This window comes from Chroicocephalus ridibundus, chromosome 1, assembly GCF_963924245.1.
Source record: "Chroicocephalus ridibundus chromosome 1, bChrRid1.1, whole genome shotgun sequence".
NCBI classification, from domain to species: Eukaryota; Metazoa; Chordata; class Aves; order Charadriiformes; family Laridae; genus Chroicocephalus; species Chroicocephalus ridibundus.
In genome coordinates, this window is record NC_086284.1 from 158,661,128 (window position 1) to 158,675,633 (window position 14,506).

The 14,506-nt window shown below is 43.9% G+C and overlaps 1 protein-coding gene across 3 annotated transcripts in view; it reads left to right on the top strand.

Moving 5' to 3' along the window:
- The window catches only part of TBXAS1 (thromboxane A synthase 1), a 247,037-nt gene that overhangs the window by 67,825 nt on the left and 164,706 nt on the right, over positions 1-14,506 (top strand). The window contains exon 1 of one of the 3 annotated variants that reach the window (XM_063320484.1): positions 1,692-1,756. The exons of the other annotated variants lie outside the window; for them this stretch is intronic. The gene's annotated coding sequence lies outside the window, so the exon portion shown is untranslated. Of the gene's footprint in view, positions 1-1,691; positions 1,757-14,506 lie in introns of those variants that run through there. 3 annotated transcript variants of the gene reach the window in all.

Below are 14,506 nucleotides of genomic sequence, written 5' to 3' on the forward strand. Positions count from 1 at the left end.
TACACTCTGAAATCACACACATTAAATCATTAGACTAGCTGTTTTCAACCCATGAACCCTTTATTTCAGAGGAGTTCGTGACTGGTGACTAAGAGGAATGAATCGACATGTGCTGTATGGGAATCTGCATATGTGTAACTTATACGCTTCCAGTGCTGAATTTGGTCTCCAAATCAAGACGGGTTGAAAATCCCTGCACAACGATGAGATCTAGAAGAGAAAGCGAAATCAAAACACTTCAACGTATACAGCTTTCCTGTCCAAAAACTGTCCCGATATCAGGCTTTCCTCTTAGAATATGATTGCTAGAAACTTAAGGAAAAAATAAAGGAGGAGAGGGAGTCTCTTTGATATAATCAGGTAAATCTAGGAACTGGGGATTGAAGAAAAAACATTAGATATCAAAAGCTCTCAACAAAATTGTGGGAGTAAGCAGTATGTTTTCAATAAATTCAAGGATTTGCTTGTCTTCTCTCTTTCATGGGTGTAACTCTATTCTACTGAAGTGAACAGGGGTTCCTGTTTTGCTCAACTATATATGTGAACAGAGCATCAGGCTGTATCATCCTTTTTTTGCTATTCTTCTGTAAGTTTGCCTGAAAACAAATGAACAATGCAAGCAGGATTTGACCAACAGTGCTGCGTTGTGAGGTTTTTAATAAACTTTCAAATGTATTGTAAACAAGAAAATGATTTCTCCATGAGATTTTTTTTTTGAAAGAGTTATTTCAGGGATTTCTCAAGTGGTGTATTTTCTTTGGGTAAAATAAGAGTTGCTGTTAATGTAGCGTCTCCGAGAGAGGACAAGGAACTGCTGGAAAGTTAAGGGGCTAAGGGAAATGCAACAGGAAAGACCTGTCTCCATCAGAGAGAAGCAAACTTTAAGAGCTGACTTGGGGAAAACAAAGTTATTTTACTGTAAGTCACCCCTTCTCTCGCAAGTACAATAAAGGGAGGTAATCGCACCCTGAAACTAAAATGTATCCAAGTTAATCGCTTATCTCAAAAATTAGAAGATAGGAAATTATTGCAGTTCTGCAGCTGGGAAATTATCCGAGTCCAAGATATTAGATTAAAAATTCTTCTATTGCATGAGAACAATTTGTGGTGGGTAAGTCTGATGTAATAGTAAATATGATTAGGCTATTTTTAAAAAAAAAGCAGCATGTTCAATTTTCCCAATAACTGAGTGGACTTGCAGCAGACAGACCACTGTTCTGCTAGAAACTCCTGACTGTTCCCCCACCTCCCCACATACTGCGTTTTTCCTACCAATCTGTGGAAAAACATGAGGTTTGTTTGTGATAGCCACATTAAGAGGAGACAGAAGGGTATACACAGCATGGACTTTCACACATGGATCTGCATGGGCTTCAGAGCAGCAGGTTGAAGGGAAAAAAAACTAAACAAAACTCTCCTATTAATTCCCAGGCTAATGATTTTATTATGTGACAAATGCACTGAAAACCGAAAAGGCACACGCGCCGCATTACCCTTCCTCCCATAGAACCGCGGCAAACACTTGACCTGTTGCTATGGCTGTGTTGTGTTCCCCCCCCGCCCTGCTTTCCCATCCCATTTCTAAAAAGGCAGCGAGGCTGTTTTTAAATGTCATTGGCTCTGACATTTGCACGGTTCTGGTCGGTCGCCTGGTACTGTACCTGTGTGCACCGTTCCCTACTCAGCCTTCCGGAGAGCAGCGCTCTGCTGCTGCAGCCCTGGGGATGGCGTCTCTGGTGTTTTGGGGCGGTGGTAGGTGTGCGGTTGGCTGCCTTGTTTTGGTCCTTGGTAGGCGGGACATGCAGTCGCGCCCTGCGTACAGTTGGGTGCTGTGCTTTGGGTCCTTATAATGGCCCGATCATGTGTCGCTTTCCTCCTCTTACTCCTAGCAAGCTCCAGCGATGCTTTTGACTGGCTGTGTGCTTGTATCCCTGCCTTGCATTCTAATGAAAGACATCGCTCCCTTTAGCCCCTCTCCGCTCGGACAGGATACTCTTTGTTTACTCTGTTTGTTTCTGTCTGACCTACTTGTAGAGCCTGGGCTACCCTGGAGCGGCCCATTTCTGCTGAATGGAAGTGGGGGCTGTGTGGGTGCTTTGTCTTGCCTTCACTTTGGGATCTGGCTGGGCTGTGTTGTTTTACGGCTGATGGGTGGGAGTGGAGAAAGGGGGGAGCGCAGGGAGGAAGCAGAGAGCAAACAAGATCTTTTTTTTCCACTACGCAGCTGCCAAGAGCATCCTTTGAGTTGGACGTAAAGAAAAATAAAAGGCAGAGTCCTTGCAGGAAAGAAAATTAACCCCATGTCTAATTGTCAGCCTAGCAGCGTGTCAGTGCTTAGAGAGCGAGGCTGCAGCGTTTACTGTTCTGGAATTTAATGACACAGCACGTAAACCCAAACAAGGTTGGAGAGAGGCAAATGGTGAGGGGAGCAAAGAGGGGAGGAAAGGGGGAAGGGAAGAAGAGGAGCTCTCAGATAGGCTGTGGACTGGATTTAATTACAAGAATAATACGGCTTACACTGACAGTGAAAGCCTGCGTGTGGTTTTGTGGTGCTTCGCACAGACACACAAGAGATGAATGAGGTAGGGAGCGTGTGTTTTGCCACTTGATAGCTATCGGCATGGAACCAGAAAGGGCAGCCATGGCATCACCAACCAACCTGGCTTTATCTCCCCCAGTCGGCTGTGCACATCTGCCGTGGGCTGCTGACTGCCCAAACAGACCCCACGGGGTACCTCAGGTCTTCTCTTACACCCTGGGGAACCCCACGTGAATGGGAGACCTGTGTGTGCATGCAATTCATGTGACACGAATACATGCGGTGCAGATCTAAACCTAGCCATGTCACAGCCTGCAACATGACAGAAAACCTGGGGTTAGACGTGTTTTTATGTGTGTATTCATACGTCTATAAAGCCAGTCTCTCTCTCCTTCAAATACGTGTATTTTCCTAGTTTCAGCTGATACTCTGTGCTACCTCCTTTGATCAGATGTTAGCATTGTCAGATACCCTGACAAAGTCGGTGCAGTATCTGTTTGCGGGAACCTAACGCAAGGAATCAAGACATCGTAATTAGCTGTCTCCCACGTGACTAAAAGCTATGTGCACCCTTCAGCGAGAGCTGGACCTCTGGTTTCTCAGCAGGGTGTTGGACAAGGGTGTGCTGTGGCTCACCCCGGCTTCTCCCTGAGCTTGTGGGACCTGAGCAGGGTGAGCCTGCCTCTGGGGGAGCAGTGTGTACGCCTCAGGAACCCTTCTGTAGAGGCATGATGTTCACGGCTTTTTTTGCACTCAGTGTTTCTGGTAGCAAGGTATCCCTGAATGTGATGTCAACTTTAAATAACTTTTATGGAAGCCGGAGACAGCGTTAGGATACACAAAGCATCTGGCAGGTTTTACATGACAGAAAAAGGGGGAGTGAGTCATTGCTGCTTTGCTGGTGAATAACGATGACCCAAGCGATGAAGGTGGTAGTGGACGTGACAAATGCTTTTGCTCTTTCGGGTGATACTGTTTTTCCTTTGAGGGAAGAAACAGGTCCCCTTCATATTCCAAAGAATGCCATGTTGACTCTGTGGCTTCTGCCTAAAGCTGCTGCCACATCTATTTGCTGTGAAGGGCGGAGAGAGCGTTTCCTGTGGACCTCAGCAGTTGCCCCTAGAAGGAGATGCAGACTTTGTTGACGAGCAACATCATAGTTCTGGTATTCTTTAAGTATGTTTTGGTGGCTCCTTTTGGCATACTTTACGCTTGCTTTATTCAACATTGCATGAGGTGAAGAGGCAATGGCTGAGGCAATTGTTAGTTCTATGTGAAGGGCTTTACCTGTTAAGTGGAAAGGGGATGATGTTCTCCATGTCAGTACAGCAAGTGAGAAGAGACATCATGCTCCTGGCTTTCCAGCAGGATGGGATTGGACTAAATAAAATCTTTTAGTCCTTGAAATTAAAAAAGAAAGCAATAGACTCAGGGCTGCAATGAATAAGAGCAACCTCTGCTGTTTTAAAGGAAGTTGTAACTTGCTCACATTACCTGTAAATCTGGACTTCAGTGGCATCAGATGCTGCTCACCTTCTTATTGTGATGTGGAGAAATCCATAATCAGAAAAGCAGTTCTATGTCAGCAGGATCAGTACATATAATAATGGCCAGGTATCAGTTGTAATGCTAAAATTATAGCAGGCTCGCATTGGTTGTTGAGAACAGTTGTTATCCATGAGCCAACAAATTTAGCTGAGTCTTAACTTCATTAGCAGTGTCTAAATGCATTAGCCATATGCTCCTCAGCATATGGGTAAATACATAACAATTTATTTTCATTAAGGTTTTCTTACAAGTGCTGCTAACCCAAGCTCTGCTAGAAATGTTTACAACACGACACGTCTCTTCAGATAAGAAGCTGGCCTTCTGTACAGCAAGTCAGCCTGAAAGGGTGGCAAACAAGATACTTCCCCCGCCCTTTCTGAGAGTAGGAAGGTACAGCTGCTGTGGGTCTGATCCGCTGCAGCTAGCCAGGCTCAGTTTCTGCAAAGCTTTATATTAAAATGAGTAATAGAAGGCTTTGGAGAACTGCCTGTTCAAACGTGTGCCATTAAATCCCCGGTATTACAGAATCACCAAATGGTAGGGGTCAGAAAGGACCTTCGGAGATCATCTAGTCCAACCCCCCTGCCAAAGCATGTTCTCCTAGAGCAGGTTGGACAGGAATGCATTCAGTATTCACGTATTCATTGTGTGCTGTCTTCTGGACTGCCTACGGTGCACCTTGGGTGGCATCACCTCCTGCTAGCTTTATCTGGATGTAAGACTCATGACCCTCTGGGTTCTCCCCCCTTCCTCCCCTCCCAGTCAGGATGTTAAAGATGAAATATAACTTTCCCTAAGAGGGGCTGAGTGTGAAATTGGGTCTTAGTCATGGCCTGTAGTCAAATGGATGCAGTACTGGGAAAGGCAGGGTGGGTTTGCAGGAGGGGCACTGGGGCAGGGCTTTAAGGGCTTCAGTAGCTGTGGAGATGGGACAGATGCAAAGTAGCCATTGCGTGCTTGACCTTCTCTTAATTTTTCAGAAATATATGAAATATTATTTTCTGGAGCGCTCTTTTTTTGGTTAAATATTTATGCAATTTGATCCAGAAATGCAAGTTGCCTACAAAGGTGTGGAAGTGTAAGAAAGGCCCAATCTTGTTGAAGAGGTATAAAGATCTAAAGCTAATCTAATTCTCCACATCCTCAGAGGCGTCAGCGCATGTCTAAGTGTAGATGATAACATGAAACCAGAGTTGGATTCTAATCAGGTTTGTCTGAGAACCAACTGGGTTTTTTGTGTGGTTGGTTTTTGGTTTTGTTTTTGAAGAAAAAAAAAAAAAAAGAAAAAAACCCCAAATTTTTCAACAGGAAGTCTAAACAAACCCTTGTGCTTTTAAACCAGGTATTTCAAATTGCTGGTTTTTCTTTCTGTTTTCACCATGCGATGCAGTGAAATGGATGATACAGTCTTGGGTTGTCCTTGTACTTTTTAACTTTTCATTTTGTTTCTTTGTTATTAACCTTTTTCTCCTGCTTCCATTTTGTAATTTTCAAATATTTCATGAATTTTAGATGATTTCTATTACGGCAGAAGGAAAAGTGAAATGTTCTTTGGACAGTTGCACTGGTGCAACTTTAAATATTCAGGTAGAAAAAACAACCCACTCACTGAACATTAGTGATTTTTATCTCACCCTCTGACAAGAAAAAAATAAAATTACAAGCAAGAGAAAAATAAACTGAAACCTCTCTATATATATGTTTAAAAATACTCCCAACTACATATTTTCATAATAAACTATGCAGAAAACCCATTAAAATAATTGCAAATTAGTCTTTACTATTTTATGAGCTTCCATAGCTTCTGTGCATTATATCTGATGGCTTTTTTCAATTCTGGGCATATGCAAAGCTGTTAACTTTTCATAGGTAGCATGGTGCCAGAGGTGATTTAGGTAGGGTTAGTGAAAGCTGGGCTACAGGAGCCATAAGAAGTCACATGTGATGCTAAGTTAAGGAGTTTAAGTATTCTCTGGGAATCTGAGTGGGAGATTAAACGTGGTGATTACATTCCACTCAAGGAAAGGGAAAAAGATACATGGCAAGAGCAGGGTTTGGAGGGAAACGTCCCTTTGGACACACAGGAAAAGGGGATAGGGAACCCCAAAATCTTAATTAATTTGCCTCTGTTTGCTTTTATGTCTATATATTGAGAGGAAAGAGCAAGCCCTGGATAGGATGAGGCACATTGTGGCTTTAGATGGTGGCCTAGAAAAGAAGTACAAAGAGGTATTAACAAGAAAAGTGTGATTGATATATGATTTTTACAAAGGTTACAGCTTGCAAAGGGGTGAACAAATCTACCTTGATCTGTTAATACCTGGCAACATATTATGTGTTGTGAAAAGAGTGTGGCAAGGCAGCCGGAGAAAGGGTGGCATTTGAGTTATCCTTCGTGTTCCACATCTGAGGACAGTCTTGGACAGGAGCAGCTTGCAGCCAAGGTGGGGTGGAAAAGGTTCTTGACCCGTACACAAAGGGGAAATGGGAGAGCTTTGGGGAAAAAAAAGCTACAGTTAATGACCTTATAGCAGGGGTCTCTATTTTAATAAAGAGTATCATATAGTTCACGACAGATAGAATTAGGGACCATGCAAGTATCTTGTAGTTATATTTGTGTTTATATTTTTCACTACCTTTTTTTTTTTTTTTGCCCCAATGCCCCAGGGAGTCATCTCAAAGACCTCATAAACGCAAGATTTCATTTTCTAATGCTATTTCATTTCCTGGATGGAGGACCTGCCACGAGAAGACCAGACCTCAAATTATAATAGCCCTATAAATAACTCCCTAAGGCAAAGGGAAAAAAGAAAGCCTTTGAAAGACAACCACAAATGCAAAAATGGAGGTGTTTGGGTTCTTGCAGAACCAGACTAAGCAACTCTACTTAGGACATCATTAATTTAGTGTAAAGTTTTTTTGGGTTTCCCTGTTTCTCTCTGTGCGCTGTTTACTTATAAACCTATATCTAAAAAGTCCTGTGAGATCTTTTGCTTGAGTTTAATTTTCTACAGTGTTTTGTTGCCTCTTGGCTTGTCTTTAGAGCCTGCTAGAAAATGGAGTTTCCAGGTAAAATTGAAAACAATCCAACAAACTGACTAAAAGAAATACAATTGTGAATCGAGTAAAATAGTCTGAAAACACAACTTTTTCTTCTTTCTGGGTGAAGTCGTTTTATTTTAGCAGACCCAGACTGTCTGCCTGCTTTCCACTGGAAATCTGTGCAGAATTGGCACATCGACTAGAATAAAAACATTCCCGAGGAATCGGCATATTCTGTCAAAACATTTGAACAGCTCCCATCTCCCGGCGCACAGTGCTGCTGCGGAGCCGGCAAAGGGAGCTCTGCAGTGCATGGTGACGGCTTCCCCCCCAGCCTCCTGTGTCGAATCCACCTTTTTTGCGTAATTATGGGCAAAGTGCTTCAGGTTAAATTATGTTTAGCTGTGGTGGGAGTAGAGAAGGTTTGTGGGGTGGCCTATGTAAGGGCTGTCCTTTGTCTGTTCCCACTAAGGCTGTGTTGTATATGTGAGGAAAAGTCAGGAAGGTCAGGCTATAGGAGCCCGGTACCTTCCCGTAGAAGCCTGGGTCAATGTACTGGCCAGGGACAAGCCAGGCTGGCAAAGCTGAGCTCCAGGAGAAGTCCCGCTGTGTAGGGACAGGGATCCTCCTTGACAGATGCCTCTGTGCCATGCTTCTCACCGCTCCATGACTCTCTGCTACATGTGAGTTCAGCCTCCAGCAGCAAAGTTCAATCTGTGTTGTGTAATAATGATAATTTATTTTTCGTTATGACTTGATTATTTAAAAAAAATAAAAAAAGAAAGAAAGAAAATTGTAATCTTTGGCTAGAAGAAGATACACAGCAATTACAGAATGTAACTAAGGGAAGTGTGATTAGCCTCAACCTTTGCAGCAGGACACTGACTACTTTACTTTTGCTAAGTAGTGTCTTAGTCCTCTAGCACTGAGATGGAAGGGGTCTCGCCAATAGGCTCTACTCGATGTGAATGAGAGCAGTAAAATCAGGCCTGCAGCCAATTTACTGGAGGTGCTGTCTGCCTGTTATTGAGACCAATTGCTTAGGAATGTAATTGTATCATTCTTGTTACCAAAATTGATATCCCCCTGACTGACAGCAGCTAAATGAGTTTTTATTTTGCAGAATTTCTGGGCTGTTGCATGATAAGGCATTGTGGTGGACAGCGTGCAGTCAGTGGTTTGAAACAAATGAAGTTTTTCTTCATATTTGAAAATGGGATGTGTATTAAGCAATGTTTTACTGTGCTGATGAACTAGCAGATGGTGTCCTTTAAGGCAGCACATGGGAGAGTAGCCTGTTTGAATGAGCATCGTACCTACTTGTCTAAGCTCCATCCATCAGAAAAAAATCCGTTATAAAATAACATAGAAGTAAACAAGGTGGGAAGGCGAGCAACCCTACATATGTGCTTGTCTTATAGACCGTGGCACATGCCCACATAGCAATTCAGAGCCATTTTGATAAAAGTGGCATCACTGAGAAATGTGGTGGAAGAGAATTGTCCGTGCCCTACAGAGCAAGGAAGACTTAAAGGGGTGGCTCATAACCCAGCCCTAGCTCCGCTCGGGGTAGTGGCAGCGCAGCAGCCTTATAGCGGGTGGGTTGTGAATGTTACATTCCTAACTCTATTACTTATCCCCTGGGCCAGAGGGGCCAGATGTGTTGCATAGGCAACATATTTAATCTGTGAATGATCATTCCTAATGGATCCCCTCCAGCCAGTCCAAAAGTTACATTACCGGGCCCCAGCCCACTTCAAGTAGAAAGACAAGACCACCCAATCCAGTGCCTTCAGGGAAGGGAGAAGGTGGAATTACTGTGATTACTATGATTAATAATTTCACATTTTATGCGAGCAGTTCTACACTCTCTGGCCAAAATGCTTATATACTGGTGCCTAACCCAAGGCAACTAAAGCCACCCTGTGGCACCTAAAAGCTTAATTAACCATATGATTCTTACAGGAATTAACAGGCATTCTTACTTTCAAATGTTGCTATAACTCCTTTTATTTAGTTACGCAAAGTCTAGCATGCTGCACATGTAAAATTTGGCCTAAGCATAAACCATGCTGACAAAATATGGTCACTTCTGGGGCTGAGGTGAAGGCAATTTACCACAGTATGGCTATGTTGGAGAGGAAAAATCTGTTAAAATCCTTCTACTGACAATTATGGCAAATATATGTTAAAAGGCTTTGAGACCTTGCACAATGACGAGCCCATCTTTTCCTAGGAGAGGGAACAGGCTGGAATGACGTTGTCAGTATTTAAGGCTCTTAATATATTATATTACTGCCTCACAGAGGTTTGTCAAACTGAGACTCAGGTTTGTGCAGGCTTACTACTGTCCTAACACCAGAGCAGTCACTTGATTTGTGAAAAGCTTATCCTCTACAGAGGCAGGTGTGGAAGAAAGGAAGAAAGGGCCGCCCTGGGCCTGGGCTGGCGCAAAGATGGCGGAGTTGCAGGGGGCCGAAGGCCTGCAGTGCCTCAGAGCCCCCAGCCCCGGCACAGCCAGCCAGCCCCGGCTGAAACCGATCACCGGGAACCGGAGGGGCTGCATTGTTGGGGTTGGAGGTGGCTCCGCAGGGGGAGGGAAACAGCAAAAGCGCCATAAATGCTGACCTGGATGCCTTTGTTTCACTGGAGCTGTCGGCCCAAACCGAGCTCCCCGCTGGGGCCAGTTGTGTGTCAAAGCTGAGGCATGTTTAGAGCACAAGTGTTATGAGGAGCGGCTGAGGGAACTGGGGTTATGTAGGGTTGTGTGTGTCCTTTTCCTGGAGGAAAGGAGGCTGAGGGGAGACCTTATCACTCTCTACAACTCCCTGAAGGGAGGGTGCAGCGAGGTGGGGGTCAGTCTCTTCTCCCAAGTAACAGGCAATAGAACAAGAGGAAACAGCCTCAAGTTGTGCCAGAGGAGGTTTAGGATGGATATTAGGAAAAACTTAATCACTGAAAGGGTTGTCAAACATTGGAACAGGCTGCCCAGGAAGTGGTGGAATCGCCATCCCTGGAGGTATTTAAAAGATATGTAGACGTGGTGCTGAGGGACACGGTTTAGTGGTGGTTTTGTCAGTATTAGGTTGATGGTTGGGCTCGGTGATCTTAAAGGTCCCTTCCAACCTAGACGATTCTGTGATTCTATGAAGTGTTCTCGTGGTATTATGGTCAAGGAGATTAAGGGCTGTGGCTATAAGTTTTTCTTCACCACCCATTGAAACCACTGGCCAAGTGCCCGCTGTCTTCGCCGGGCACAGGAGCAGGTGGCCAGTGCCTCCTCCAAGCCTGCGTAGAAAGAGGTGGTGGCAAGGCTGAGAAATGCATTTGCATCCAGTGGGCTCCAGCTCAGCGTCGCAATCACTGCCGCCTTCTCAGAGCCTCCTGTTGCTGCAGTAAAAGTTTATATTACATGGAGGAGGATAACACCTCAAAACATCCCTACTGGTATAAGCAGGCACCTTAAGTCGAGAATTCAAGCATAACTTGCTTTTCTACTACTTCTCTAGTCAGTCCGGTAATTTTTGTTTGGCTTAGGAAAAATAGGAATAAGTGTTAAATTAATGCTTAAAAGATTGCCTCTCTTCAGAGAAATTTGTTATCCTTTTTCTCATTTTCAACAAGGAAAACTTGCTTTTGCAGCAGAGATTTTGACATTAAGTGCCTTGATAGAATAATAGGCGTGAGATGGATTGCAATCTATTGCCTCCAGACTTTGCCAATCATAAACTAAAATCAGTTAATGCATTGAGTTAAACCTTGCTATATTGTACAATGTGCTAGTAGTATTAAAAAAATCAATCCAGAAAATATATTGATTATATTATCTCCATAGCAACAAACAATAATGGGATAATGTTAGCTTAATAATTGTGCTTTGTGAAAACCTTTCAGAATAATTACTGCATTGTGGTCTTTTCACAATGTGGAATGCAATAACGCTTCTTCCTTGACTGCAGTCACCATCAGCACTGCGTCAAGAGATGCTGTTTTTGTGTGCATGCATATGTATTCATGGGTAATTTTGCTCTGGGTGAAACAATTTAGCAGACTATTTTGGGATCCATTTTTAAATGGTCAAGACCACAAATTGGCAATTGTTTTCGGTGTGGTTTGTTTTCTCCCACCTCCTCTGACAACTGCCTACTGTAAAAAGAGGCTATTAATATTCTTTATCCTGTGTCTTTCTTTACATGGCACAAAGATTTTGGCATGTCACAAAACTAAACGTCCAGCTTCAAAGCTGTTCCTTTAATTGAATTTCATCTGCCATCCTCTAGAAATGACCTGTTCTACAGGACCTGAGACATTTGCTTGTGTATTGGAGGACCTGATTCTCTTGTGTATCCTTCATTGTCACATAAATAACTTGAGGTTGTTATGAATAAATATATATATATATTCTTACATATAAGTAGGGGGGTGTGTGTATAACATTTTTAGCTTGAAATTTTAGCAGGAGAGTCAGAGGAAGAGACATATATGCTCTTCATCTGGGTCTTGCTTTAATTTTTACTTCCAGATCCACCCCATAATTTTGATCTTGAATGAAAAAGAGGCGCTGAGCCAAGTCTACGATGTTTTTAGAGTGGTGAAAGAGAGGCCAAGTTTTTAAGAGTAGTGAAAAAATCCCCAGTTTAATCCCTGAAGTTTAACCAGCCCCTAAACTGTCCTGTCCCTGTGAAAGCTCTCATGCACCTGGCAGTGGATCAGGAGTCATTTCACCTTCTGGTTGTGCCACTGTTTCCTGATGTACCTGTTGCACAAGGGCTGGGTTTAGAGATCAGCCAGCAGACAGGAGGCTGCTGCCACATCTTGCACCAGCAGGAGATTCTCTGTGGCTTTTGTAGGGTGCCCTTCCACCCCCAGTGATATGATGGGATGCCCCTTTACTTCCCAGGGTATGAGTGGATGCCCTGTTCTCCAGCAGTCACTCCTTCAGCCCTTTTTCTGGGGGACAAATCAGGGACAAATTGATGTCTGATTAAATTTTTAGCATAACTTTTGAACAGTGCATCATATTATTTTGACTCTTATTTCTGGATGGAACTTGTCCTTCAAATGGACCGTAATTTGATTTCTTACCATTTACCAGACAGGGGTCCCTTTTTCTTTCAGGACCCCCAGCAGAAAGCCCCTACCTTGGAACTACTAATTACAAGATGGGTCCATCTTGGAGCCAGGAATGTGCAAACCCTGAACTCTGTAGGTGGTGGCACTTTGGTACCATATACGTAAGAAATGCAGTACAGTGCAAGCGCTGACAGTTTTTCTCTCTGAGATGATGTCTTCATGAGGAGCTTGATTGTGCTGTTGTCCCCTGCTGTTGTTTTCCTCTACGCTCCCTCCAGATTGTTGCTTTATGGGGAGGGTGGGATGGAGGAGTTGCTTTCTGTCCCAGGCAGTGGTTACTTTCTGCCAGTGCCCTGGTCCCCTAGGAATGCGGTTAATTCAACAGGAGAGAGAGGAGCAGTGGTTGCTCTTGACTTCGTGCCATGTGCCAAAGCATCTAGTTCTGTATAGCTGTTGTACTGGATGAGGGTGCCAAGCCTCTCTTTCCTTTCCTGGGTACAGATGAATGCAGTTGTGAAAGGGCAGCTAAATGTATCAGTTCCTCTGGAAAATATCTGATATTTGCAGGTGTGTGGCATCATTCATTAAAAAAGAAAAAAAGCTCAGATGGATTGACAAGGTGCTTTTTCTGATGCTGCTGCAGAATCCAGCCCTGTCTGGTGATCTAGAAACAGAACCGAATGGCTGACACGATACAATTAAATCCCCACCTCCAAAACCAAGCTCTTCTCTCTATGAAATTGTCTCAGTTGAAGCTATGGCTGCGCTTTTGCTTGGCAGCCCCCGTGCTCACCCTGGGTGCTGGCCAGTGGCCTTGCTGATTGCTAGAGCTGTCCCAAATTCTCATTCCATCATTCCACTGCAGCCTCCCGTTCAGTTTCCTTGTGCTATCTCAGCTCCTAGTGCTCTCTGCAGTCCTTCTCCAGCCCACACAGGGGTTGGCGCTGTGTGTTTCTGTCTGCCTTCTTCCTAATACCTTGTTCCAGGGAGGCCTGATAAGGCTTTCTAGTGCATCTGTTTTCCATGCTTGGATCCTACCAGCTGCCACATGGGTGGCTGGGTCTTAAATGGTGTTTGGCTTCAGGACAGAATATGAAGAGTAACTTACCGTATGAAAACAAGGAAAAGTTGGAATAATTGTTTTAAGCTAGGCAAAGAGTCAACTGCCTGGTGTGATGTGGCTGTTAGGGCTGCAGCTGGTCTTACTCTCAAAGGGATAAAACTATTCTGTTCTGCGTAGGATCTCACAACGCGTTTCTGTCTATAATGGTTTAGGGTAGGTCTGTCCTACCTGGCGGACTGTCAGTCTGGGAGCAGGATGAAGCACACCGAGTGTCTGTTTACATGGCTAGGGTGAAGATGCTTGTAGCTTAGCAGCCACGTGTCCCCTTGTGCCCTGCTGAATGTATGGACTCACCTCAAGGCTTGTGTGTGCATCAAGCTGACTTGTCTGCCCTTAACCTTGTGGCTTTTACAGAGGTGCCATGTGATAGACGGTAGTAAAAAGGGACCTGTCATGCCTATGCCTGGCCTGTCCATGCTACAGATAGCAGCATGCTCTGTTCTGCATCAGAGGCCAGTACAATCTATAGGGACACTTTTCTGCTTTCACGCTTGAGAGCCTGCATCCATACAAGGTGGGAATTAGGCAAGAGGAAGCTGGGCTTGTCCAGCTATGTTAAAGTACAGAAATAGTCCTAGTATCTTTCAGTAATGCATTAAGTGGCACAATTAATGTCTGTCACGTGTAATGCACTTTCCAGGTCTCTTCCCTTCATGGGGTACTCTGCATGCAGCGTACTGCTTTGATTTCAGCACTGTTTTGTGTCTTAGTGTCATCATGATAACAGATCGAAATTTGGGAGTTGAACACAGATGGAATTTGTGATAATCTTTAGTTCTTTCAGAATAAATGTTTCATAGTTTCAAACTCAGTGGTCACAGATAGTTAAGTGGCATTGATTCTATAATCAGTTCATAAACAATGGTAGAGACCCCTAGCACTATACAAGGGCAACGTCTCTAAGGAGGCCAAGGTATTATCACCCACTGAATGAGTAGTGTTGCTTCCTAAAGCTGAGGTTTTCTTGAAACGCACCTGTCTAAATAGTATCTGCTTAGGCACTAGAGAGTTAAAGCAATATGAGATAGCCCAGAGTTTGCATCAGAAAAAAAAAAAAAGCTTAAACACTGCGATCCTAATTCTGTAGGCAAAGATGCAAGATTTGCATGTGGACATGTAATTTTTCCAGTACTTATTTCAAAGTCTGTTTGCACTCTATGGCACCTAAGAGACACTACTGC